The 27,324-nt window shown below is 40.6% G+C and overlaps 1 long non-coding RNA gene across 1 annotated transcript in view; it reads left to right on the forward strand.

Annotated features, from left to right (window-relative positions):
• The window catches only part of LOC110720154, a 44,755-nt gene that overhangs the window by 11,934 nt on the left and 5,497 nt on the right, over nt 1-27,324 (forward strand). The gene's annotated exons all lie outside the window — the stretch shown is intronic.

The following is a 27,324-nucleotide window of genomic DNA, read 5'->3' on the forward strand; positions in this document are numbered from 1 at the left end:
GTACATTCTTCTTAAGCTTTTTGAAGATTGGTTCACATATCGTTGTTAGTTTTGATATGAACCTGCTTATGTATTGCAACCGGCCAATGAATCCTCGAATATGTTTCTCGGTCTTGGGCGGTGGCATTGACATGATTGCTTTAATCTTGGTTGGATCTATCTCTATTCCTCTAGAGCTTATGACGTACCCCAAGAGCTTGCCTGAGGTGACTCCAAAAGCACATTTTGATGGATTTAACCTCATATTGAATTTTCTTAGCCTTTCGAAAAATTTCCTTAAGGCTACTTGATGGCCTAGACGGTCCTTTGATTTCACAATCATGTCGTCGACATATATTTCAACTTCTTTGTGCATCATGTCATGGAGCAAGGCAGTTGCCGCGCGTTGGTAAGTAGCACCTGCGTTTATCAACCCAAATGGAATTACCGTGTAACAGTAAGTGCCCCATGGTGTGATAAAAGTTGTCTTCTCCATGTCTTCTTCCGCCATGAGAATCTGATTGTACCCTGCGTATCCGTCCATGAATGAGAGAAGCGCGTGATTTGCTGTGTTGTCTATCAGAATATCGATGTGTGGCAAAGGAAAGTCGTCCTTTGGACTTGCCTTATTTAGATCTCGATAGTCGACACACATCCTTACCCTTCCGTCTTTCTTTGGAACTGGGACGACGTTGGCGACCCATTCGGGGTATTTGGATACCTTGATGAAACCTGAAGTTATTTGTTTTTGTACTTCTTCTTTTATTTTAAGTGCTACGTCGGGTTTCATTCGACGCAACTTTTGTTTTACAGGTTTCATTCCTGGTATTAATGGTATAGTGTGTTGAGCTATTTCTCTGTTAATGCCTGGCATATCTTCATATGACCAAGCAAATACATCGATAAATTCTTTAAGCAAGTTAATTAAATCGGTTCTTTCTTGTTTATTCAATGTTAGTCCGATTTTAACTTCTCTTTTATGAGTTGAGTCATTTGAGATGTCAACTGTTTCAGTCTCTTCAATTACTGGTGTTTTCTTTTCAAGTGTTTCCATTGCTTTAATAAATTCTTTATCTTTTTCATCGTTAGCTAAGCAATATTCGTCATCTTGGGTTAGGGAAGAACACGAGAAGTAAGGAGAATGAGCGATATTATTATACTCTGAGATCATTACATCAAAGAGCGATATGTCCTCAGGGATTGGATCACTAACTATCCTATGAGAAGAAATAGGAAGGGAAGGCGTTATAGCTAAAGACTTAGAAGATTCTAAAGGGAAAGACTCCGACTCAGACTCTGACTCTGACTCTGACTCTGACTCTGACGATTCTTCAAACATCGGCCCTTGTCCTGTCGTGATTGATATCTTCCTTCCACTCGAAGTAATCACCTTGATAGTCTTGCGCCACCCTTGCAATAATCCTTCGGCTGGAGTTATTAGCTTTGAGGGGTCGAAGTTTTCGCTTTGTAGGACCGTTTGAATGAGTGAGGAGTTATCTTCCTCATAAACTGGCTCATTCTTTTCTCGCCCAAACAGTAATCCCATGACGTTAAAGTCAAAGCATGGGGGTGCTTTCTCCTTATGGACGGGAGTTGGGATTTCGTCAATGAAGTAGCAATCCAAGAAAATCTCAAATCGTGGTTGTCGTATGCCATTTACAACAAATGGTTCGGGAAATTCATGGCATGGATAGTCCTCTCCTTCTTTTATAAACTGATCGTTAAGCGTAAGAGGGTACTGATCCATTGGAATTGCTTTCTTTTGAATGCGAGCGTTCCTACGTGCTTTCAATTTGTCCTGGGCTCGCTTGAGATCTTTCCGAGTCGGTTCGAAACCAAGTCCGAAATTCTCTAGCTTAGGGAGGCCAGGTGACTCTATCGATTTCGCTATCCCCTTCTTCTTTCCTAAGGTCATCCCAGGGAAGTGTCCTTGTTTCTTTAGCATAGTGTTGATAATCATGTTGGAATGGGGGTCGTGGCAAAGAGATGTCCTTTCATCCTCTTGGATTAAGGAGACTTCTTCGTTAAAGCCCCATAGGTCTTCATCATCTTCGTCGTGCTCCACGTTGATGATTGGATTCTCTATTGATTTGATCCTCATTGGCGAATCATCAATAGTGATGGGTATTCCTACAACTATGGCTTTCACTTGTTGGAGGAGAGATGAAGGGACGGCCTTTAGGTCAAGGAGCCAAGGGCGTCCTAACAACAAATTGAATGAGGCTTTGATGTCTACCACTTGAAAAGTAGTAGCATGTTCTATTGCTCCTGCCGTCACATTTAGGGTTATTTTGCCAAGAGCTTGACGTCGAGTATTATCGTAAGCTCTTATTCCTTGTGTGGACGGAGTTAAATCCTCATCCTTTATGTCGAGCATCCTTGCAGTCCTAAGTGGACAGACATTAATAGCCGATCCATTGTCTACAAGAGTCATGGGAACATTCATTCTTTTGCAGACTACTGTGAGGTTTAACGCCTTGTAGTGTTTGTCACCTTCCGGGGGTAAATCTTTATCAGAGAAGGTGATTAGATTAATTGGACTAGGGAGATCACTCGTGAGGAAGTTAGCTAGTCCCTCAGGAGTGGTGTCAGAATCTATCCCAATTTTATCCAAGGCATTCATCACAGCCAACCTATGTTCTCGAGATGTTGCCAGAAACTTCCATATATTCATCTCCACTTTTGTTTTCTTGAATTGTTTAACAATGTCATTGTCTTCGATGATAGGTATGGGAACTTGTTGTACAGTAGGCATGGGTTGTGTTGAAATGGGAGGTTTCATTCTCCCGGATCTTGTAAGGACGTCTATTGATGAATCTTCTTCAGCCCAAATGTCGTCCGTGGTGTATGATACAGAAGGTGAATGTCCTAATATGTCTTTTAGATAGACATCTTCTTCGTCACTGTCCCATACTCCATTAACATTTATATCCTCTTCTTGTTGAACTTGGACTAATTCCTTTCTGTCAATCATTTTCTGCACCAAATCCTTGAACTTGAAGCAGTTTTCTAGGGTGTGTCCTCCTGACTGATGGTATTGACAGTAATATCTATCTATTCTTTTTAATGATTCAAATGGTCTCGGTTCGAGAGGTTTGACCTTGCCACTCTCGGAGAGCATTTTAAACATTTGTACATACGGGATCCTAATTGGAGTATAAATTTTATTGCTCTTCTTGGGTCTTTCGGTGACTTGTAAGGGAAAGTATTTTGCCTCATAAGTAGTTTTTACTGGTGTGAATTCTCTCTTAGGTTCTTCATCATATTCTTTGTGAAGTTCATTCAAAATTTTGAGAGTTTCATGTAACAGTTGCGATGTCTCCCTCAAATACAGTGTGAGTATTCGTGTCTCTACCTCATTTGCTGGTTCTGGAAGATTATCTTTGACATTGAAAAAGGTCTCTTCTTCTTCTTCCTCTTCGACGTTGGTTGCTTTGACAGGTTTAATGAGGGATGAGGGGTCAACTTCGCTTTCTTCATCGGAGATAGCCAATGTGTGAGCTAGAGGTGCATTGTCAATACTCGGGTTCTTACTGGCAGGGGGCAACGGCAGCTTGTTACTGTCAATTAGGTCTTGTATAGCTTCCTTAAGCTTCCAACAACTTTCAGTAGAATGGCCCCTACCTTGATGATATTTGCAATGTGCATTGGGGTTCCAATTAGGCGACCTCTTCTCGACTGGTGGATCTCCAAATGGTCCAATGGGAGTTATAAGACCTTTTGCATTTAGTCGATCGAACGCGGTGTCATAACTCATGCCAATAGGAGTGAAGTTTCTCCTAAAGGGTTTCTTTTGTCCCTGATTGTTCATGGCGAGGACTTCTCCTAGATTAAAGGCGCTAACATTATTTGAGTGGGCGGTTTTGGAAGAAGAAGGATTGTCGTTCTTCTTTCCTTTCCAGCCACTGTTGGAGTTGTTGTTGGCAGCTTTAGATTTAGCTAAGTCATCTTCAATATTAATCCCAATATCATAAACAGCCTTAAAGGTATGAAGGTTATTTTGATATTTAAGATGTTTTGAATATTTTTCTTGGAGGTTTTTAATGAACAATCTCACGGACTCTTTTTCACTTCGTACCTCAATCATTTTAGCTGAGGTTTCTCTCCACTTGTTAAAGAAAGATGTGAAGCCTTCATTCTCCTTCTGTTTGAGGATTTCAAGTTCTCTATGGTCAGTTTCGACTTGAACGTTGCACTTTTACCTATCGACGAAAGCGTTTGCTATGGATTCCCAGGTAGAGGTCTTTTCTTTTTCAAGAGAAAAGAACCATTGTTGGCAAACGGTCTCGAGAGATAGCGAGAACATAGAAGGGAAAACTTTCTTATCGATACCCTTGATACTCATTATTGTTTCAAATGCCCTTAGATGGAAGTAGGGGTTGTCGATTGCCCTAAACTTTGGGATGTCGTTGGCACTGAACTTCTGTGGAAGAAGATCCTTATCCATCGAGACCCCTTGGGATGTGAGTTCTTGAAACTTGTAGTCGCTGGACAACTTGCTTAGGCTTTCTTGCATGAGGTCCTTTTGTTGTTGCTTCGCGGGATCCTCGATCTTAAGTGCGAGGAGCTTCAGTGTCTCAGTTACAGTAGCCAATTGGTTCTTGAGATCGTTAACTTATTCCTGAGTTGCCATTATAACTCTTGTTTTCCTCTTGCGAGCTATAGGTTTGTTGAAAAGTTGGACTTGTACGAAGAGGTTATCTTTGATTAATCGTCCTTCCTTTCTTGACCACGCGCTGTAAATTAAGCCAGTTTGCGTTTTAATTACTTGACTCGAATCAGTTTGACTTTATAGCTTTATTTTAAAAAAAAGTATGCATATTTTTGGGGAGCAATAATGTACATGTGTTTAGGGAACTTAAGTACTATTATTTATTGGAGGATTAATATCCGACTTACCCCACTAAAAAAATGACGAAAAATAACGCGCGCACACAAGACTCCCTTAATCATGGTCGAGACATGTGTATTGGTGTGTGTATTGAGTGTAAGTGACATGCTTGGACTCTTGTGTAAGACCATGGGACTTAGTGCCTAAACTCGAATATTGATTTAATTAAACATTATTGCCAGCAAAATTAACCGAATTAAACAGGAAACTGATTAATTAGACATTAGGTGATGACTCGACAAATAATCCGAACTATCGGCCAAGCGACAGGACTGGCGTCACAATATGGTAGTTGGCGCCAGAATTTTTAGTAAATGTATGGCGCTACACACCATACGGTGGCGCTACAGCCCAGATTTTGGCACCAATATTGGAGCCTCGGTCTGGGACTGTTTTCGATATTATTAGTCAACTGGGGTATGCCTAAAGTCGTACTAGGTCAATTCCGATTAAAAGAAGAAAAAAAAAACTTTATTGACTCGAATTAATTAATTAATTAATTAGGCAAAGTTCTTTATGTCATTAATTTTAATCTCAACATAAATCAACAAACGGTTAAGAGAAAATAGAATATATATGCACAACAAATAATGCACAATTAGTCAAGTAAGCACAATATGATGCAATGAGTTCGCAACCTAACCATGGCTCTAGTTCTCTAAAGTTCGGGATATGGTTTAGTCAAATAGGGTCCATGGTTAATTGTCCAGATGCACTGCGTAGAAGCCTAACCGTGAAGGGTTAACGCGTGTGGATAGAACACCGCGAGTTTTTAGAAAAAAAAAACTCACTTCCATGGTTTGGTGAATTCAACCTCTCAGATGTACCCTTTGTTGCCAGGAGCGTTCAATCAGGTAGATAGAGCATGAATTCCCAGAGGGTTATGTCCATATGTTGAACACATATGGGTTTCAGAAAAGTGAGAAAAAATTCAATCAGGAAGTAGGATCGAGCAAACAATACGAAAAACCGGTCGAAATTAGAACGCATATTTCTGGCTCGGTATTGGGGGAAATTGGCGCCAGCAAACAGAGACTGGCGCCAACTTTTAACTGTAGCGCCTGGCGCCAATACTGGCATCTGGCGCTACGGCAAAAAGTGTGGCGCTAAGCTCTGGACCCTGACGCTACTTCCCACATGCCTCAGCAGCTTTCTGCGCTCAATAAAATCATCCAGTTTCGCGCGGTGTTATTTCAGTCCTAGTTGTGAAAGACATTTCTCAAATTTCCTACGTGTAAAATCCTATGTTTTTTACTCATTACAGATAGTCGTTCCAATGAGAACCTTTTTATGCATATGACAATAATGTTAATCAAAATTACGCACATGAAATACTTAGAACTTTTCGAGTCTCATCCACTCATTCTAAATCATTGCCGAAACAAATTCAGGAATTAAAATAGAAATCCTCCCCAGAAGAGTCGCCAAAAACTGTAGGAAATAATTTCAAGCCTTTAAATCCCACTAGCTTGAACCCCACTGTGATCATACACTAAAGTACGTTGGCGTCCAAAAGGGAAGAAGATAGAGCAAAAGAGTCGCCAACAAGTTTTTAAGAAACTTGTAAACCATCACGAGGTGAAGGTTACACCCCTTAACGATCCAAGAGATCGTCAACTCCATAAGGTCATGAACCAAATAAGGGTTCGGGGATGATGGTACAAATCCAACCTAAAAGAGATTGAACCTGCCCTAATAATAGGCCTCTACTTTATTCTGCTCGTATTCATGTGCGCTTTCTGACTAACATACAATCAATAGATTAACCCTAAACCTGTTTAATCTATGTTGGTTGAATTTAATGCACAAATAAACTATTATTGGCGATCACTTGAATTATAATCAAAGTTAACCTAACAAGATTATTAATTATCTTATTAAGCGTGATTACAAGTACCAAATTCCATTTAAGCATGCAATAAAAGGTGTGATCAAGCAATAAAGAATATAAAATATGATACATATCAAGCAACATAATAAATAATCAATATCATGAATAATAATTATAATAATTATAATAATAATATCAATCATAATCTTGTTAAAGCATAGCAAGATCCTAGGCATGATACTAACAAGATTAATAACAAACCCTAGCATGTCACTAAACAATAAAAATCAAAGCTTTAGCCCTAACATGATACTAACATGAATTAATATTAGGAAGAACATAGGAAGCATCACAAGAATCATATTTAATATTAAAATTACCCTAGACATGATACTAGGAGTCAAAATAACAATGTAAATATGATTTCTACATCATAAAATCAATTAATCTTTAAAGTACTTACTTGGATGCCTCGTACCTCTTTCTAATAACAAAATACAAACGTTAGTAACTTCAAGGAAAAACAATAATCAAAACAATTAAATTAAATAATTAAAATAGAGATTTGGGACCAAACCCTCAGAAATTAAAACCTTTCACGTCTAGGGCGAAGGCAACTTCGAATATGGCTAGGTGTTTCTAGATCTTGTGAATGCGGAATTTTGTATTAAAAAAGCAAAGTAGAAAGAATGCATGAATTAATGTTATTGAAAATTGATGAATGAATGATGTAGAAAAGAATTGAATTGATGAATAATTTGAATGAAGAAAGTTGATTATTGGTAATTGAATATTGATAAACTGATTGTTGATGAATGAAACCGGAGTTTTTGATACGATATTTATAGAAAAAACCATCCAAAAAGATAATTTATCAAAACAAAGTCTGAAGACCACAAAAAACACCTTGGCGCCAGCCTTGGCTCATTGGCGTCAGGACCAGTGGCTAGCGCCAGGCGCCAATGGCTGGCGTCTGGCGCCAATCCTGATTCCAGGCGCCAAGGCCTGGGGTTGGACGCCAAATTGGATTTCAACGCGTTTTCGAAAATCTGATAAATTTCCCGTACTGGAAGATAAAATAATATAATTTCAATCGAAAATGCTATTTGATCTAATTAAAACTCTGAAGAGTCCTAATTGAATTAAGAATGATAAAACCTTCTAGAATGTTCTAGAAAACCAAAACCATTCCTAATTGCATTAGGAATGATAAATCATATTAGGCCCTCCTCTAGATCATTGGGCCGTACTTAAAGCTCGAACCGGTCCCAGTTTAGTAAATTGGCCATAACTTCCTCAATATTCATCGGAATTGGGCTTATAATATATCGTTGGAAAGGTCTTTGCAAGCCCCATCCAACTACACCACTATTGGACCCATATCATGGACCAACCAAACTGTATTGGCTGTTTTCTTAAAATAAAGTTTTCAAAAACAGAGAGAAGAGAAAAGAAAAGAAATAAAACTTTCCGCAACACTAGACCTTTCCACACTTTCGTTTCATTCGATTATGACTCGACGTGAAAGGTACTCATCACTGGGTTTGGTTTTGGGGAGACACAAATGGGTGTCCACAGAAGCCCCCACTTTGACTGAGTTTGGAGAATCATCAATAGTGATGGGTATTCCTACAACTATGGCTTTCACTTGTTGGAGGAGAGATGAAGGGACGGCCTTTAGGTCAAGGAGCCAAGGGCGTCCTAACAACAAATTGAATGAGGCTTTGATGTCTACCACTTGAAAAGTAGTAGCATGTTCTATTGCTCCTGCCGTCACATTTAGGGTTATTTTGCCAAGAGCTTGACGTCGAGTATTATCGTAAGCTCTTATTCCTTGTGTGGACGGAGTTAAATCCTCATCCTTTATGTCGAGCATCCTTGCAGTCCTAAGTGGACAGACATTAATAGCCGATCCATTGTCTACAAGAGTCATGGGAACATTCATTCTTTTGCAGACTACTGTGAGGTTTAACGCCTTGTAGTGTTTGTCACCTTCCGGGGGTAAATCTTTATCAGAGAAGGTGATTAGATTAATTAGACTAGGGAGATCACTCGTGAGGAAGTTAGCTAGTCCCTCAGGAGTGGTGTCAGAATCTATCCCAATTTTATCCAAGGCATTCATCACAGCCAACCTATGTTCTCGAGATGTTGCCAGAAACTTCCATATATTCATCTCCACTTTTGTTTTCTTGAATTGTTTAACAATGTCATTGTCTTCGATGATAGGTATGGGAACTTGTTGTACAGTAGGAATGGGTTGTGTTGAAATGGGAGGTTTCATTCTCCCGGATCTTGTAAGGACGTCTATTGATGAATCTTCTTCAGCCCAAATGTCGTCCGTGGTGTATGATGCAGAAGGTGAATGTCCTAATATGTCTTTTAGATAGACATCTTCTTCGTCACTGTCCCATACTCCATTAACATTTATATCCTCTTCTTGTTGAACTTGGACTAATTCCTTTCTGTCAATCATTTTCTGCACCAAATCCTTGAACTTGAAGCAGTTTTCTAGGGTGTGTCCTCCTGACTGATGGTATTGACAGTAATATCTATCTATCCTTTTTAACGATTCAAATGGTCTCGGTTCGAGAGGTTTGACCTTGCCACTCTCGGAGAGCATTTTAAACATTTGTGCATACGGGATCCCAATTGGAGTATAAACTTTATTGCTCTTCTTGGGTCTTTCGGTGACTTGTAAGGGAAAGTATTTTGCCTCATAAGTCGTTTTTACTGGTGTGAATTCTCTCTTAGGTTCTTCATCATATTCTTTGTGAAGTTCATTCAAAATTTTGAGAGTTTCATGTAACACTTGCGGTGTCTCCCTCAGATACAGTGTGAGTATTCGTGTCTCTACCTCATTTGCTGGTTCTGGAAGATTATCTTTGACATCAAACAAGGTGTCTTCTTCTTCCTCTTCGACGTTGGTTGCATTGACAGGTTTAATGAGGGATGAGGGGTCAACTTCGCTTTCTTCATCGGAGATAGCCAATGTGTGAGCTAGAGGTGCATTGTCAATACTCGGGTTCTTACTGGTAGGGGGCAACGGCAGCTTGTTACTGTCAATTAGGTCTTGTATAGCTTCCTTAAGCTTCCAACAACTTTCAGTAGAATGGCCCCTACCTTGATGATATTTGCAATGTGCATTAGGGTTCCAATTAGGCGACCTCTTCTCGACTGGTGGATCTCCAAATGGTCCAATGGGAGTTATAAGACCTTTTGCATTTAGCCGATCGAACGCGGTGTCATAACTCATGCCAATAGGAGTGAAGTTTCTCCTAAAGGGTTTCTTTTGTCCCTGATTGTTCATGGCGAGGACTTATCCTAGATTAAAGGCGCTAACATTATTTGAGTGGGCGGTTTTGGAAGAAGTAGGATTGTCGTTCTTCTTTCCTTTCCAGCCACTGTTGGAGTTGTTGTTGGCAGCTTTAGATTTAGTTAAGTCATCTTCAATATTGATCCCAATATCATAAACAGCCTTAAAGGTATGAAGGTTATTTTGATATTTAAGATGTTTTGAATATTTTTCTTGGAGGTTTTTAATGAACAATCTCACGGACTCTTTTTCACTTCGTACCTCAATCATTTTAGCTGAGGTTTCTCTCCACTTGTTAAAGAAAGATGTGAAGCCTTCATTCTCCTTCTGTTTGAGGATTTCAAGTTCTCTATGGTCAGTTTTGACTTGAACGTTGCATTTGTACCTATCGACGAAAGCGTTTTCTATGGATTCCCAGGTGGAGGTCTTTTCTTTTTCAAGAGAAAAGAACCATTGTTGGCAAACGGTCTCGAGAGATAGCGAGAACAGAGAAGGGAAAACTTTCTTATCGATACCCTTGATACTCATTATTTTTTCAAACGCTCTTAGATGGAAGTAGGGGTTGTCGATTGCCCTAAACTTTGGGATGTCGTTGGCACTGAACTTCTGCGGAAGAAGATCCTTATCCACTGAGACCCCTTGGGATGTGAGTTCTTGAAACTTGTAGTCGCTGGACAACTAGCTTAGGCTTTCTTGCATGAGGTCCATTTGTTGTTGCTTCGCGGGATCCTCGATCTTAAGTGCGAGAAGTTTCAGTGTTTTAGTTACAGTAGCCAATTGGTTCTTGAGATCGTTAACTTCTTCCTGAGTTGCCATTATAACTCTTTCTTTCCTCTTGCGTGCTATAGGTTTGTCGAAAAGTTGAACTTGTACGAAGAGGTTATCTTTGATTAATCGTCCTTCCTTTCTTGACCACGCGCTGTAAATTAAGCCAGTTTGCGTTTTAATTACTTGACTCGAATCAATTTGACTTTATGGTTTTTATATTTTTTAAAAAGGAAAGGGTATGCAAAAAGTATGCATATTTTTAGGGAGAAATAATGTACATGTGTTTAGGGAACTTAAGTATTATTATTTATTGGAGGATTAATATCCGACTTACCCCCCTAAAAAAATGACGAAAAATGACGCGCGCACACAAGACTCCCTTAATCATGGTCAAGAGATGTGTATTGGTGTGTGTATTGAGTGTACCATCATTTCAAGCCTTTAAATCCCACTAGCTTGAACCCCACTGTGATCATACACTAAAGTACGGTGGCGTCCAAAAGGGAAGAAGATAGAGCAAAAGAGTCGCCAACAAGTTTTTAAGAAACTTGTAAACCATCACGAGGTGAAGGTTACACCCCTTAACGATCCAAGAGATCGTCAACTCCATAAGGTCATGAACCAAATAAGGGTTCGGGGATGATGGTACAAATCCAACCTAAAAGAGATTGAACCTGCCCTAATAATAGGCCTCTACTTTATTCTGCTCGTATTCATGTGCGCTTTCTGACTAACATACAATCAATAGATTAACCCTAAACCTGTGTAATCTATGTTGGTTGAATTTAATGCACAAATAAACTATTATTGGCGATCACTTGAATTATAATCAAAGTCAAGATTATTAATTATCTTATTAAGCGTGATTACAAGTACCAAATTCCCTTTATGCATGCAATAAAAGGTGTGATCAAGCAATAAAGAATATAAAATATGATACATATCAAGCAACATAATAAATAATCAATATCTTGAATAATAATTATAATAATAATAATATCAATCATAATCATGTTAAAGCATAGCAAGATCCTAGGCATGATACTAACAAGATTAATAACAAACCCTAGCATGTCACTAAGCAATAAAAATCAAAGCTTTAGCCCTAACATGATACTAACATGAATTAATATTAGGAAGAACATAGGAAGCATCACAAGAATCATATTTAATATTAAAATTACCCTAGACATGATACTAGGAATCAAAATAACAACGTAAATATGATTTCTACATCATAAAATCAATTAATCTTTAAAGTACTTACTTGGATGCCTCGTACCTCTTTCTAATAACAAAAATACACACGTTAGTAACTTCAAGGAAAAATAAATAATCAAAATAATTAAATTAAATAATTGAAATAGAGATTTGGGACCAAACCCTCAGAAATTAAAACCTTTCACGTCTAGGGCGAAGGCAACTTCAAAAATGGATAGGTGTTTCTAGATCTTGTGAATGCGGAATTTTGTATTAAAAAAGCAAAGTAGAAAGAATGCATGAATTAATGTTATTGAAATTTGATGAATGTATGATGTAGAAAAGAATTGAATTGATGAATAATTTGAATGAAGAGAGTTGATTATTGGTAATTGAATATTGATAAAGTGATTTTTGATGAATGAAACCGGAGTTTTTGATACGATATTTATAGAAAAAAACATCCAAAAAAGATAATTTATCAAAACAGAGTCTGAAGACCACAAAAAACACCTTGGCGCCAGCCCTGGCTCATTGGCGCCAGGACCAGTGGCTAGCGCCAGGCGCCAATGGCTGGCGTCTGGCGCCAATCCTGATTCTAGGCGCCAAGGCCTTGGTTTGGATGCCAAATTGGATTTCAACGCGTTTTCGAAAATCTGATAAATTTCCCGTAATGGAAGATAAAATAATATAATTTCAGTCGAAAATGCTATTTGATCTAATTAAAACTCTGAAGAAACCTAATTGAATTAAGAATGATAAAACCTTCTAGAATGTTCTAGAAAACCAAAACCATTCCTAATTGCATTAGGAGTGATAAATCATATTAGGCCCTCCCCTAGATCATTGGGCCGTACTTAAAGCTCGAACCGGTCCCAGTTTAGTAAATTGGCCATAACCTCCTCAATATTCATCGGAATTGGGCTTATAATATATCGTTGGAAAGGTCTTTGCAAGTCCCATCCAACTACACCACTATTGGACCCATATCATGGACCAACCAAACTGTATTGGCTGTTTTCTTAAAATAAAGTTTTCAAAAACAGAGAGAAGAGAAAAGAAAAGAAATAAAACTTTCCGCAACACTAGACCTTTCCACACTTTCGTTTCATTCGATTATGACTCGACGTGAAAGGTACTCATCACTGGGTTTGGTTTTGGGGAGACACAAATGGGTGTCTACAGAAGCCCCCACTTTGACTGAGTTTGGAGAAACGCAAGTTTCGAAAACGAAAGCCAAAGTATTGATAGGGACGGAGAATGATTCAGAACGTTCTGCGATCCTAAATCAATCTTATAACGCCGATACCTGCAAAACTAACGTTAGTTAAACAGATAAAAGAGTTAAGAAACGCGTATCTTGCACCGTCGAGCACACGTCTCTGAAAGTAACCAATTGTTGCTGCTGCTGTTGTTTTGACGACCTCCTGCAAGCTAGAGAATGCCATCCCACCTGAAAACCGCTACGCCTTGTAACTGCTTTTAATTAGAAGATTGCTTCGCCTGAAACTATCCTCTCCGCTGTGATAATATTCCACGTCCAAGGGAATATCATCGAAAATTATTTCTCTTGAAATAATTCTCATCCGCATTATGATCATCTTCCATGCCCCAGGAATTATGATCGAAGACAATTTCGCCCTGAAATTACCTTCAGTTGTTTGTGACAACTTTCCGCAAGCTAGGGAATAATGCCGAAGACATCTTCTCTTGAAGTCATCCTCATTTGATGCGATAATCTCCCAAAGGAAAATACCGAAGATCCACGCCTGTCGATCTTTAAAAGTTCGCCTGAACTTGCCTTTGCTATGCCTATACGTCGGCGCTCTTTTACCCTTGAACCTATATGTCGGTGCTTTTTGTTAATGAACCTATATGTCGGTGCTTTTTGCTTTTGAACCTATATGTCGGTGCTTTTTGCTTTTGAACCTATATGTCGGTGCTTTTTGCTTTTGAGCCAATGCTTAGGCGCTTTAAGCTTAGTGAGACGATCTTTTCATCAGGTCGATCACCTTATGTAATCAAGCCGATTACCTAATCATGTCAAATTGCTTAGAGGGGCTAACTGGCGTACCAAGGAACCCAAAATATGCTGCAGAAAGCTAGCACAACCCCAAAAGGTGGCTGGCTGCTTTGGCGTCGCTGCAAAACAATCAGCGCCAGTCTTACAGCATTAGCGCCATGCGCTGAAATTGGCGTCTGGCACCAAGCACAGAATGTGACGCCAATGCCTAGGGACTGGCGCCAGCACGGGAATCACTTTAAATTCCCGTTTTCAGTTCATTTCGTGCTCTGGTTTGTTGCGAACGCTGCTCGAAAGAAGTCGAAACTTCAATTGATCGTTGCTCATTCGTTTCTCAACCGAATTCGCTCAAATTTGTTGCAAATCAAAGCTCTTCTCATCCATATTCCTGATATATGTAAGTTTTCCTCCAACTCACGCCGGTTTTTATGAACTCTTGGCATGTTCATTCACGAATTTCATGAAAATTCGAAACTTATAATGCTTAATTTGCTTTATTTATCAAGTTTTATGCCATGAAATTGCTTGTTTATGTTTGTATATTGCCGTGGGAGTAATTTGAGACTTGTTCGACTCAATTTGGTGAAGAAATGAGCAATCCACCATTGTTGGACCTCTTAAGGTCGTGATGAACAATGTGGCCCGTTCTTGATGTTTTTGCTAGCAATTCTCGTTCAATTTGTCACAATAATCGCTATAGTGTTGCAAGAAATTGTTTGGTTGCTTGAAAAAATGCTGTCATGCTCGATTTGAATTTGTGCTCTATTTTAGTGCTACGTACTCTGTTTTTGCGAACATAGTATCATGCGGCTAGGAAAACCTTTAGATACCATAGAACCTTAATTTATGATGATTCTGCACAATGTAGCATGGCTAGACAACGAGGCTCAGGTTCACGGTCCCGAAACACTAGACGGGAGCATGAGCCCGTGGAGGACGACACTACACCGTCCACTTCGCTTGGTCAGTTCCCAGAGTGGGATGAGCAGACCTTGTTCTTTGCCCTCGTCCACCACATTTCCGAGAGGGTGAGACGGGGAACCGAGCCTGGGAGGACACGACATCATGGCTCTGGCTGTGATGGTCTAGGTGATTTGTATAGGATTCATATCGCCAGAGACCGAGAGACGAGACTCCTATGGGAGTCTTGCGGATTGGTTGCCCTGTTTGAGACCTCCGAGGCTATGGTCGCCTCTAGCGGGGGTCACCACGTAGTACGCGCTCTGGTGGAGTTCTTCTTGGACACCACCAACACTTTTCATTTTCCATGGGGTGAGATGATGGTCACTCCTACAGACTTCAGTCTCATCACAGGACTAGAGTTCTCTTCTGTGTCGTTGCCATTCGACGGCGGTATCGACGTCTTTTCTCCGGAGGTCGAGGAGCTGTTGGGGCCGATTGTTGTTCGGGCCCGAGATGAGGTCGAGACGACTCAGTTCAGTGCTAGGGGAATTCGCCGCTCGACGCTGGCAGCGGCTCTTGATGACGATGCGACCACCCGAGAGCAGCGGGTGCGCATCTTTGTACTGATGTTGTTGTCAGGGACATTCTCCCCTGACAGGGGTAGTAGGGCGTTGCTTTATTACCTCCCTGCTGTTCGCGATCTCCGGCGGATCGGGACTTATGACTGGGCCAGCTTGGCCTACACTAACTTCGTTCGCGCGCTGAGGGACTCGTGTCGCCACCGGTCCTTTAGGACAAATGTTGCTCTGTCTGCTTTCTGGAAAGTCGTAGAGGTAAACATTATTCCCTATAAAGTTTAGCCCTATATGTTAGGCAACATTTACTCATGCTTTAGCTTTTTTGTAGATCTGGTTCTATGAGTATTTTCCTTCCATTGCCGGCGAGACCATCGACGAGGGGGTATCCGGTGAGCGCCTCTTGGGGCGGCCACCATGTGGACCTGTCTACTACACGTGTCCGGAGTCGGATCATCTCGGTACGACTTTTAGTGTTTATCTTGCTCTTCTGCGACGTTTTATACATGTTCTTACCCGATTGGTATTTTTATAGGGACCTGAGGTAGTATACCGACCATGGGGTGGTTGGACAGTCCCTGGATTAGCCGCACAGTACTCTGCTGAGCGCCGCTACTTTCTAGGGACCTATGGAGCAGTTGTATACTTAGGAGAGAGAGTTGCTAGACAGCACTCTTCCGATATTTTTGTTGTTCGTGCTCCTCCACCACGTCACATGTTTGACGAGAGAGAGTTGTCAAGCATGGCTGAGGAGTCTAGTTCCCTTTGGCGGTCCCATGTGATCCTTGGGCGGAGTTATGCTGAGGAGCTAATTCCTTTGTTAGCTCCAGCCCCTGTACCAGCCGAGGATGTGAGGGTAAGATCCTTAACTTTTGTTTTTCGCTGAGTAGCCCCCAAGTGATACCTTGTTGATTTCTTTCTGTCTTAGTAGGATGGTCCCACTGAGTTTGTGCCACCCCGTATGTCCATCCACTACCAGGGGATGTACGGGTCGATTGAGGAGATGATTTCTCCGGCTCCTGAGGGCGAGCGCTTCGTGGAGCGGTCGATTCCTCGTCACCAGACTAGGGTAAGCCTAGTTTTACTTCAGAATCTTGTATTCATTTATCATGCATTTTTACTGACTTAACTTTCCTTGACAGTTCTCACGCAAAGTGGTTTCGGCTATGGAACGATGCATAGATGCCTTCCGGAGCCAACTCGTTCGGATGAGGAACGCGGCTACCTGTCGTCGAGACGACACTGTCCGAGAGGTAACTTTTATTTACTCATTATATCTGCATTATGGCTTCAGTTTTTTACCTTGTTTTTGATTTAATTCTTTTTGCAGGGTCAGCCAATCGCTTCTCACACCCGTACGAGGCCTGAGGGGCGGAGAGAGCCGGCGAGGTCTAGCTCGAGACGTCTTCGTACTTCGTCAGGAGGTAGAGGTGGTCGTTCCGAGGCTGCTCGAGCCGACGTTGCTGAGGGCTCAAGGTCTTCTTCTGAGGGTGCTCCTGATGCACCGGTAGGAGAGGCTACCTCGGCTTTCATAGGTGGTGGGATGTACGAGGTCGGCTCGTCATCGCAGCAGCCTCCGCGGTCTCAGCCTCGGGTTGACCTTGGCTGGAGCGGTCCTGTTTTGAGTTTCCCTTCTCCTACTGAGATTGGAACTGGTGCTGAGGCCGGAGCTGGTGGAGAGGTGACTCCTCGGACGGCGCAATTTTATGGCATGATGGGCCTACGTCCTCCGGCGCTGTAGTTTATTTCAGTATATGAATTTTATTTTGACTTTTTATAGAACTTTGCCTTTGACTTATTATTTAGACACTTTGTACTTTATGTTATTGTAAATTTATCTATTATCTATTATTATGTTAGTGTATGTTAGTGTGTGCAAATGTGATAACAATTTTGCGCAAAAATTCCATCATTTTTATTATTGATGGAGGGTATTATCCGACTCTCTCCCCCAAAAAGAAAAATAAAAAGGAAAAATAAAACGGAGAGAAAGGCTGATTTTTGAATTTTAATATAACATCCAAAAAAGGAAATAAAAATAAACTAAAAATAATTGCTATATTTAATTAATTAAGAAAAGGATAGAAAGATATTAAAACGGGGCCATAAAGTAATTAACCGACTCCAATTTAACATCAAAACGCAAACTGAGCACGCGCGGCTGTCCTGCTGACTTGGCGCCAGCTGGCGCCAGCCTGTGGCACGTGGCGCCAGGCGCTATTTCTAGCGTGTGGCGCCAAAAGCTGATGGGTGACACCAATTCTCGGTGTGACGCCAATTGACGCTAACTCCGTATTCCAGTCAGATTGAAATTCCTCGCAATTTGTGCATAAATAGCCCCCTGCTCAGCCGATACTTCACATAATTCCAGCGAAAAAAATTGTTCTTCTCTTTTGAAAAAATAATAATCATGTCTTTAGCAACTAAAACCTTCACCCAATATTCTCATGAATGGTGTCGATCTCTCAATGCTAGAGAAAGAAAAGAATGGGATTTATTTCACTTGGGGGGAATTTATGGTATTAAAGGGGTAGATCTAGACATAGACTTCATACATACCGCTTCAGAATATTGGAACATTGATACACATTGTTTTAGAATAGGGTATGATGAAATTAGCCCTTTGCCAGAGGAATTTGGTGCTATTTTAGGCTTCCCTGCAATAGACCTGGTAGTAATCCCTAGAGTAGATGCATATTACTATAAGGATTTTGAGCACTTTTTTAACTTGAAGGAAAGGGATTTATCAAAGATAGTAGATGGCAACATAGTGAACTTAAAAGAATTCGCACGCTATTATTTTGATAAACCGCTTTCTGAATCTTTTCACATATATAGAAGAAGAGCGTTTTTATTCTGCATGCTTAATCAATATTGTCTTAGTAGTGGTAAAACTAATGAGGGACAATCAATTATAACCACTATGCTAGAACAAATTGAATCAGGGAGAAATCCAATGCCATTGATAGTTGGAGAGACTATGATTAGTCTAGATGAATTGAAAAGGGACCCAAAAGCACCTCTTCGCGGTTCTCCAATTTTATTACAGGTAGAAAAATAATATTTTTAATTACAGAAATCAAATAATATATTTTTGTATTGTGATATTAATTTATTTGCATTGGAATTTTTTACAGATGTGGCTAATGGAGAGGCTAGGATTAATTAGCCCTCCGGACGACATTGAAAGTTATACGCCCACTTGCTTTGTGAGAAGAAAGAAGCGCATCCCTAAAATTGGGCGCCATGGGTGGAAGAAAGTCTTTGAATCACGTGATTTTGCTATCAAGTGGGTCATCCCATGGTGGAAAATAAAAGGATGGTTGGTGTTAACAAGCAACCTTTCTGCCGTCTTCCAAGCTTGTCTCGCATGACATATTATTACCCTGGAGCGCTAGACCTTTATGGGAAGTGATTACCCAAAAGGTTCCTCCTTCTTTACCTAATGATGTAAAGAAGTGGTTGCTGAAGAAGTCTTCAATTGATCAGGGTAGAACCGATGTGAAGAATCGTCTAGGTGACAGGGTGACACCGGCCAAGGAACGCTTAGGTGCAAGAAATGAGTTCAAGACACCTACAATGCCTAAGAAGAAGAATACTACTAAAGACAAGGGGAAAATGAAAGCTATAGACAAGAAGACTTGGGTGGAAAAGAAGCATGGGGTGCTAGCTGAAGGAGAAACAATCTATTCGAAAATTGAATGTAGGTCCTCTAAAGGATGCCTACTGGCTAAAGTAATGGATGAAGAGGAGGAGGCGGAAAAGAATTGGGAAAGAACAAAGAAGGAGAAGAAAGACTAGAACATTGCTTAGCTTTAGATTTATTAGATTCTTAATTTTTATTTAAAGTTAATTTATTTCAGCCTTATTTAAATTCCATTAACAATGCAATTTTATTTCATTAATGAAATTTCAGCTTTCAATTAAATTGTTAATTTAAATTTATTTTATTAAAGCAATTAAAAACCGAAAAAAAAAATTGATTTTCGAAAATTTTTCGAGTACAGAAGTCGAAAATTTTCCGAAAAAACACCGAAATTCGCCCAGATTTTATGACTGAATTGGCGTCAGTAATTGCAGATTGGCGCCAGCTATTGAGATCTGGCGCCAGGCGCCAATTCCATCGTCTGACGCTAATGGCTTTTGTCTGGCGCTAGACTCTGTTCTGTGACGCCAGTTGCTTTTCCGACTTTTGTTGACTTTTTGTTGATTCTGGAACGTGAAGATGTCGAAAAATAAAGTGGCCGCACCCGTAATGAGTTGCCTACGTATCCTTTCCTAAGGAATCAGGCCGAACGTAGCTCTCTTGAGTGTCCTACTCAAGTAATTATGGGTAGTATTTTTTAAGTTGGTCAAGATTGGTCATGTTTGAGAATTCATTGCCATCCATGTCAGTTAATTTTGCTGCACCACCTGACAGGATTGTTTTGACAATGTAGGGGCCCGACCAATTAGGTCTAAACTTTCCCCTTGGATCTAAAACATTTTTTCTTAGCGCTTTTAATACCAAATCTTCTACTTTGATATTTCTTGTCTTGACCTTCTTATTAAAATGTCTAGCCATACGAGTTTGATAGCACTGAGTGTGATGTAGAGCTTCTAGTCTTTTTTCGTCGAGTAGGATCAATTCTTCATATCGTGCCCTAGTCCATTCAACTTCATCGAGTTTACTCTCTAGCGCAATACGTAGAGATGGTATTTCTAGTTCGACAGGCTGTACGACATCCATTCCATATAGCAAAGAAAATGGTGTATTTCCTGTTGACGTACGGATTGACGTGCAATAACCCCATAATGCAAAGTGAAGCTTGTCAGGCCAATCCTTATAATTTTCTGTCATTTTCTCGATGATAGTCTTTAAATTCTTATTAGCTGCCTCGACTGCTCCGTTTGCTTGAGGTCTATAAGGGGACGAATGATGATGTTGGATACCATATTTATGTAGCAATTCTTCACATTCGGCTTGAAAGTGAGTGCCATTATCACTTATCATTTCATGTGGGACTCCATATCGACAAATGATATTTCTCTCGATAAAGAGTGCTACATGTTTTGCGGTGAGTTTAGCATATGATTGCGCTTCAACCCACTTTGTAAAGTAATCAATTGCTACTAGAATAAATTCATGGCCTCCTGTCCCTAGAGGAGCGATCTTGCCAATTATGTCAATTCCCCATGTAGAGAATGGCCATGGTGATGTGTAGGTGTAGAGCAAAGATGGGGGAACGTGTTGTAAGTTGGCATAAATTTGACACTTAGGGCATCTTTTCACATATTGATGGCAGTCCCTATTCATGGTAGTCCAATAATACCCTTCTCGCATTATTTTCTGGACTAACATTTTGCCATTTATATGAGTTCCACAGATTCCTTCGTGGACTATTCTCATTATTCTTTGTGCATCCACCTTCCCTACACATAGGAGGGCTCGACCTTTAGGTACCCTTTTATGTAGCTCGTTGTCTATGAGTACATATTGAGAAGCCAAAAGTCTCAAGGCTCGTTTTGCTCTTTTGTCAGCATGAGGAGGGTATTCTCCATTGGTGACATAGTTGAGAATGTCTGTGTACCATGGCTCTTCTTCTTGTTCTTCATCTTCGTCTTGGACTGGGTCGTCGTCTTCTATAGCCTGTATATATGCCGGTTTGTGCCTTTTTTCGATAGTTAGAGGCATTTGCTCGATATCCGTGGGAATCCTAACCATTGAGGCTAACCTTGCCAAGGCATCAGCAAATTGATTTTCTTCTCTAGGTAGATATGTGTATTCCACCTTCTCTAACTGATCGGTAAGAGTTTCCAGATAAGTTTGGTAAGGGGCTAGGCTTTCGCTCCTTACTTTCCACCTTTTAGATATTTGATCGATGATTAGAGAGGAATCTCCGAATATCCTTAACTTCTTTACTCCTAATGCCAGAGCTGTTTCAAGGCCTACCACACATGCTTCATATTCAGCAGCATTGTTGGTAACGTCGAAATCAAGCTTTATTGAGATTGGGACGTGTTCTTCTTTAGGTGATACTAGTAGCACTCCGACACCACATCCGTTTTGGTTTGAGGCACCGTCGAAATACAAGGTCCAAGTATCATCTTCGGTGACCATCAAATCTTCATCTGGAAATTCATTGTCCTGTATTGGTGTCGAGTCTTCTATTGGAAAATGTGCCAGAAAGTCTGACACCACAGATCCTTTAACAGCATTTTTTTGTGGCATAAACCGCACATCGAACTGGGCTAAGTTGACTATCCATCTTGAAATACGTCCATTGAGCGTTGATTTCTCGAACAAGTATTTGAGTGGATCTAATCGAGATACCACGAAAACGGTATGCACCAACATGTAATGTCTCAACTTAGTTGTGGCCCACACCAAAGCGAGGCACAATTTCTCGAGTGGTGTATAGCGTGTTTCGTATTCGAGCATCTTCTTACTTAAGTAATAGATTGCATTCTCTTTGTTTTCTACCTCTTGTGCTAGCATGGCTCCCATTGTCTCTTTGGTAACCGTCAAATATAACCTAAGAGGTATTCCGGGAAGTGCTGGCGCTAATACGGGAGGATTTGCGAGATAGGCTTTGATCCGGTCAAAGGCTTTTTGACACTCGTCATCTCATATTAGTGGTACATTCTTCTTGAGCTTTTTGAAGATTGGTTCACATATCGTTGTTAGTTTTGATATGAACCTGCTTATGTATTGCAACCGGCCAATGAATCCTCGAATCTGTTTCTCGGTCTTGGGCGGTGGCATTGACATGATTGCTTTAATTTTGGTTGGATCTATCACTATTCCTCTAGAACTTATGACGTACCCCAAGAGCTTGCCTGAGGTGGCTCCAAAAGCACATTTTGATGGATTCAACCTCATATTGTATTTTCTTAGCCTTTCGAAAAATTTCCTTAAGGCTACTTGATGGCCGGGACGGTCCTTTGATTTCACAATCATGTCGTCGACATATAATTCAACTTCTTTGTGCATCATGTCATGGAGCAAGGCAGTTGCTGCACGTTGGTAAGTAGCACCTGCGTTTTTCAACCCACATGGCATTACCGTGTAACTGTAAGTGCCCATGGTGTGATAAAAGTTGTCTTCTCCATGTCTTTTTCCGCCATGAGAATCTGATTGTACCCTACGTATCCATCCATGAATGAGAGAAGCGCGTGATTTGCCGTGTTGTCTACCAGAATATCGATGTGTGGCAAAGGGAAGTCGTCCTTTGGACTTGCCTTATTTAGATCTCGATAGTCGACACACATCCTTACCCTTCCGTCTTTCTTTGGAACTGGGACGACGTTGGCGACCCATTCGGGGTATTTTGATACCTTCATGAAACCTGCAGTTATTTGTTTTTGAACTTCTTTTATTTTAAGTTCTACGTCGGGTTTCAATCGACGTAACTTTTGTTTTACAGGTTTCATTCCTGGGATTAATGGTATAGTGTGTTGAGCTATTTCTCTGTTAATGCCTGGCATATCTTCATATGACCAAGAAAATACATCGATTAATTCTTTAAGCAAGTTAATTAAATCGGTTCTTTCTTGTTTATTCAATGTTAGTCCGATTTTAACTTCTCTTTTATGAGTTGAATCATTTGAGATGTCAACTGTTTCAGTCTCTTCAATTACTGGTGTTTTCTTTTCAAGTGTTTCCATTGCTTTAATAAATTCTTTATCTTTTTCATCGTTAGCTAAGCAATGTTCGTCATCTTGGGTTAGGGAAGAACACGAGAAGTAAGGAGAATGAGCGATATTATTATACTCTGAGATCATTACATCAAAGAGCGATATGTCCTCAGGGACTGGATCACTAACTATCCTAGGAGACGAAATAGGAAGGGAAGGCGTTATAGCTATAGACCTAGAAGATTCTATGGGGAAAGACTATGACTCTGACTCTGACGATTCTTCAAACATTGGCCCTTGTCCTGTCGTGATTGATATCTTCCTCCCACTCGGAGTGGTCACCTTGATAGTCTTGCGCCACCTTTGCAATAATCCTTTAGCTGGAGTAATTAGCTTTGAGGGGTCGAAGTTTTCACTTTGTAGGACCGTTTGAATGAGTGAGGAGTTATCTTACTCATAAACTGGCTCAATCTTTTCTCGCCCAAACAGTAATCCCATGACGTTAAAGTCAAAGCATGGAGGTGCTTTCTCCTTATGGACGGGAGTTGGGATTTTGTCAGTGAAGTAGCAATCCAAGAAAATATCGAATCCTGGTTGTCGTATGCCATTTACAAAAAATGGTTCGGGAAATTCATGGCATGGGTAAGAGGGTACTGATCCATTGGAATTGCTTTCTTTTGAATGCGAGCGTTCCTACGTGCTTTCAATTTGTCCTGGGCTCGCTTGAGATCTTTCCGAGTCGGTTCGAAACCAAGTCCGAAATTCTCTAGCTTAGGGAGGCCAGGTGACTCTATCGATTTCGCTATCCCCTTCTTCTTTCCTAAGGTCATCCCAGGGAAGTGTCCTTGTTTCTTTAGCATAGTGTTGATAATCATGTTGGAATGGGGGTCGTGGCAAAGAGATGTCCTTTCATCCTCTTGGATTAAGGAGACTTCTTCGTTAAAGCCCCATAGGTCTTCATCATCTTCGTCGTGCTCCACGTTGATGATTGGATTCTCTATTGATTTGATCCTCATTGGCGAATCATCAATAGTGATGGGTATTCCTACAACTATGGCTTTCACTTGTTGGAGGAGAGATGAAGGGACGGCCTTTAGGTCAAGGAGCCAAGGGCGTCCTAACAACAAATTGAATGAGGCTTTGATGTCTACCACTTGAAAAGTAGTAGCATGTTCTATTGCTCCTGCCGTCACATTTAGGGTTATTTTGCCAAGAGCTTGACGTCGAGTATTATCGTAAGCTCTTATTCCTTGTGTGGACGGAGTTAAATCCTCATCCTTTATGTCGAGCATCCTTGCAGTCCTAAGTGGACAGACATTAATAGCCGATCCATTGTCTACAAGAGTCATGGGAACATTCATTCTTTTGCAGACTACTGTGAGGTTTAACGCCTTGTAGTGTTTGTCACCTTCCGGGGGTAAATCTTTATCAGAGAAGGTGATTAGATTAATTGGACTAGGGAGATCACTCGTGAGGAAGTTAGCTAGTCCCTCAGGAGTGGTGTCAGAATCTATCCCAATTTTATCCAAGGCATTCATCACAGCCAACCTATGTTCTCGAGATGTTGCCAGAAACTTCCATATATTCATCTCCACTTTTGTTTTCTTGAATTGTTTAACAATGTCATTGTCTTCGATGATAGGTATGGGAACTTGTTGTACAGTAGGCATGGGTTGTGTTGAAATGGGAGGTTTCATTCTCCCGGATCTTGTAAGGACGTCTATTGATGAATCTTCTTCAGCCCAAATGTCGTCCGTGGTGTATGATACAGAAGGTGAATGTCCTAATATGTCTTTTAGATAGACATCTTCTTCGTCACTGTCCCATACTCCATTAACATTTATATCCTCTTCTTGTTGAACTTGGACTAATTCCTTTCTGTCAATCATTTTCTGCACCAAATCCTTGAACTTGAAGCAGTTTTCTAGGGTGTGTCCTCCTGACTGATGGTATTGACAGTAATATCTATCTATTCTTTTTAATGATTCAAATGGTCTCGGTTCGAGAGGTTTGACCTTGCCACTCTCGGAGAGCATTTTAAACATTTGTACATACGGGATCCTAATTGGAGTATAAATTTTATTGCTCTTCTTGGGTCTTTCGGTGACTTGTAAGGGAAAGTATTTTGCCTCATAAGTAGTTTTTACTGGTGTGAATTCTCTCTTAGGTTCTTCATCATATTCTTTGTGAAGTTCATTCAAAATTTTGAGAGTTTCATGTAACAGTTGCGATGTCTCCCTCAAATACAGTGTGAGTATTCGTGTCTCTACCTCATTTGCTGGTTCTGGAAGATTATCTTTGACATTGAAAAAGGTCTCTTCTTCTTCTTCCTCTTCGACGTTGGTTGCTTTGACAGGTTTAATGAGGGATGAGGGGTCAACTTCGCTTTCTTCATCGGAGATAGCCAATGTGTGAGCTAGAGGTGCATTGTCAATACTCGGGTTCTTACTGGCAGGGGGCAACGGCAGCTTGTTACTGTCAATTAGGTCTTGTATAGCTTCCTTAAGCTTCCAACAACTTTCAGTAGAATGGCCCCTACCTTGATGATATTTGCAATGTGCATTGGGGTTCCAATTAGGCGACCTCTTCTCGACTGGTGGATCTCCAAATGGTCCAATGGGAGTTATAAGACCTTTTGCATTTAGTCGATCGAACGCGGTGTCATAACTCATGCCAATAGGAGTGAAGTTTCTCCTAAAGGGTTTCTTTTGTCCCTGATTGTTCATGGCGAGGACTTCTCCTAGATTAAAGGCGCTAACATTATTTGAGTGGGCGGTTTTGGAAGAAGAAGGATTGTCGTTCTTCTTTCCTTTCCAGCCACTGTTGGAGTTGTTGTTGGCAGCTTTAGATTTAGCTAAGTCATCTTCAATATTAATCCCAATATCATAAACAGCCTTAAAGGTATGAAGGTTATTTTGATATTTAAGATGTTTTGAATATTTTTCTTGGAGGTTTTTAATGAACAATCTCACGGACTCTTTTTCACTTCGTACCTCAATCATTTTAGCTGAGGTTTCTCTCCACTTGTTAAAGAAAGATGTGAAGCCTTCATTCTCCTTCTGTTTGAGGATTTCAAGTTCTCTATGGTCAGTTTCGACTTGAACGTTGCACTTTTACCTATCGACGAAAGCGTTTGCTATGGATTCCCAGGTAGAGGTCTTTTCTTTTTCAAGAGAAAAGAACCATTGTTGGCAAACGGTCTCGAGAGATAGCGAGAACATAGAAGGGAAAACTTTCTTATCGATACCCTTGATACTCATTATTGTTTCAAATGCCCTTAGATGGAAGTAGGGGTTGTCGATTGCCCTAAACTTTGGGATGTCGTTGGCACTGAACTTCTGTGGAAGAAGATCCTTATCCATCGAGACCCCTTGGGATGTGAGTTCTTGAAACTTGTAGTCGCTGGACAACTTGCTTAGGCTTTCTTGCATGAGGTCCTTTTGTTGTTGCTTCGCGGGATCCTCGATCTTAAGTGCGAGGAGCTTCAGTGTCTCAGTTACAGTAGCCAATTGGTTCTTGAGATCGTTAACTTATTCCTGAGTTGCCATTATAACTCTTGTTTTCCTCTTGCGAGCTATAGGTTTGTTGAAAAGTTGGACTTGTACGAAGAGGTTATCTTTGATTAATCGTCCTTCCTTTCTTGACCACGCGCTGTAAATTAAGCCAGTTTGCGTTTTAATTACTTGACTCGAATCAGTTTGACTTTATAGCTTTATTTTAAAAAAAAGTATGCATATTTTTGGGGAGCAATAATGTACATGTGTTTAGGGAACTTAAGTACTATTATTTATTGGAGGATTAATATCCGACTTACCCCACTAAAAAAATGACGAAAAATAACGCGCGCACACAAGACTCCCTTAATCATGGTCGAGACATGTGTATTGGTGTGTGTATTGAGTGTAAGTGACATGCTTGGACTCTTGTGTAAGACCATGGGACTTAGTGCCTAAACTCGAATATTGATTTAATTAAACATTATTGCCAGCAAAATTAACCGAATTAAACAGGAAACTGATTAATTAGACATTAGGTGATGACTCGACAAATAATCCGAACTATCGGCCAAGCGACAGGACTGGCGTCACAATATGGTAGTTGGCGCCAGAATTTTTAGTAAATGTATGGCGCTACACACCATACGGTGGCGCTACAGCCCAGATTTTGGCACCAATATTGGAGCCTCGGTCTGGGACTGTTTTCGATATTATTAGTCAACTGGGG

Source organism: Chenopodium quinoa, unplaced genomic scaffold, assembly GCF_001683475.1.
Source record: "Chenopodium quinoa cultivar QQ74 unplaced genomic scaffold, ASM168347v1, whole genome shotgun sequence".
Taxonomy (NCBI): domain Eukaryota; kingdom Viridiplantae; phylum Streptophyta; class Magnoliopsida; order Caryophyllales; family Amaranthaceae; genus Chenopodium; species Chenopodium quinoa.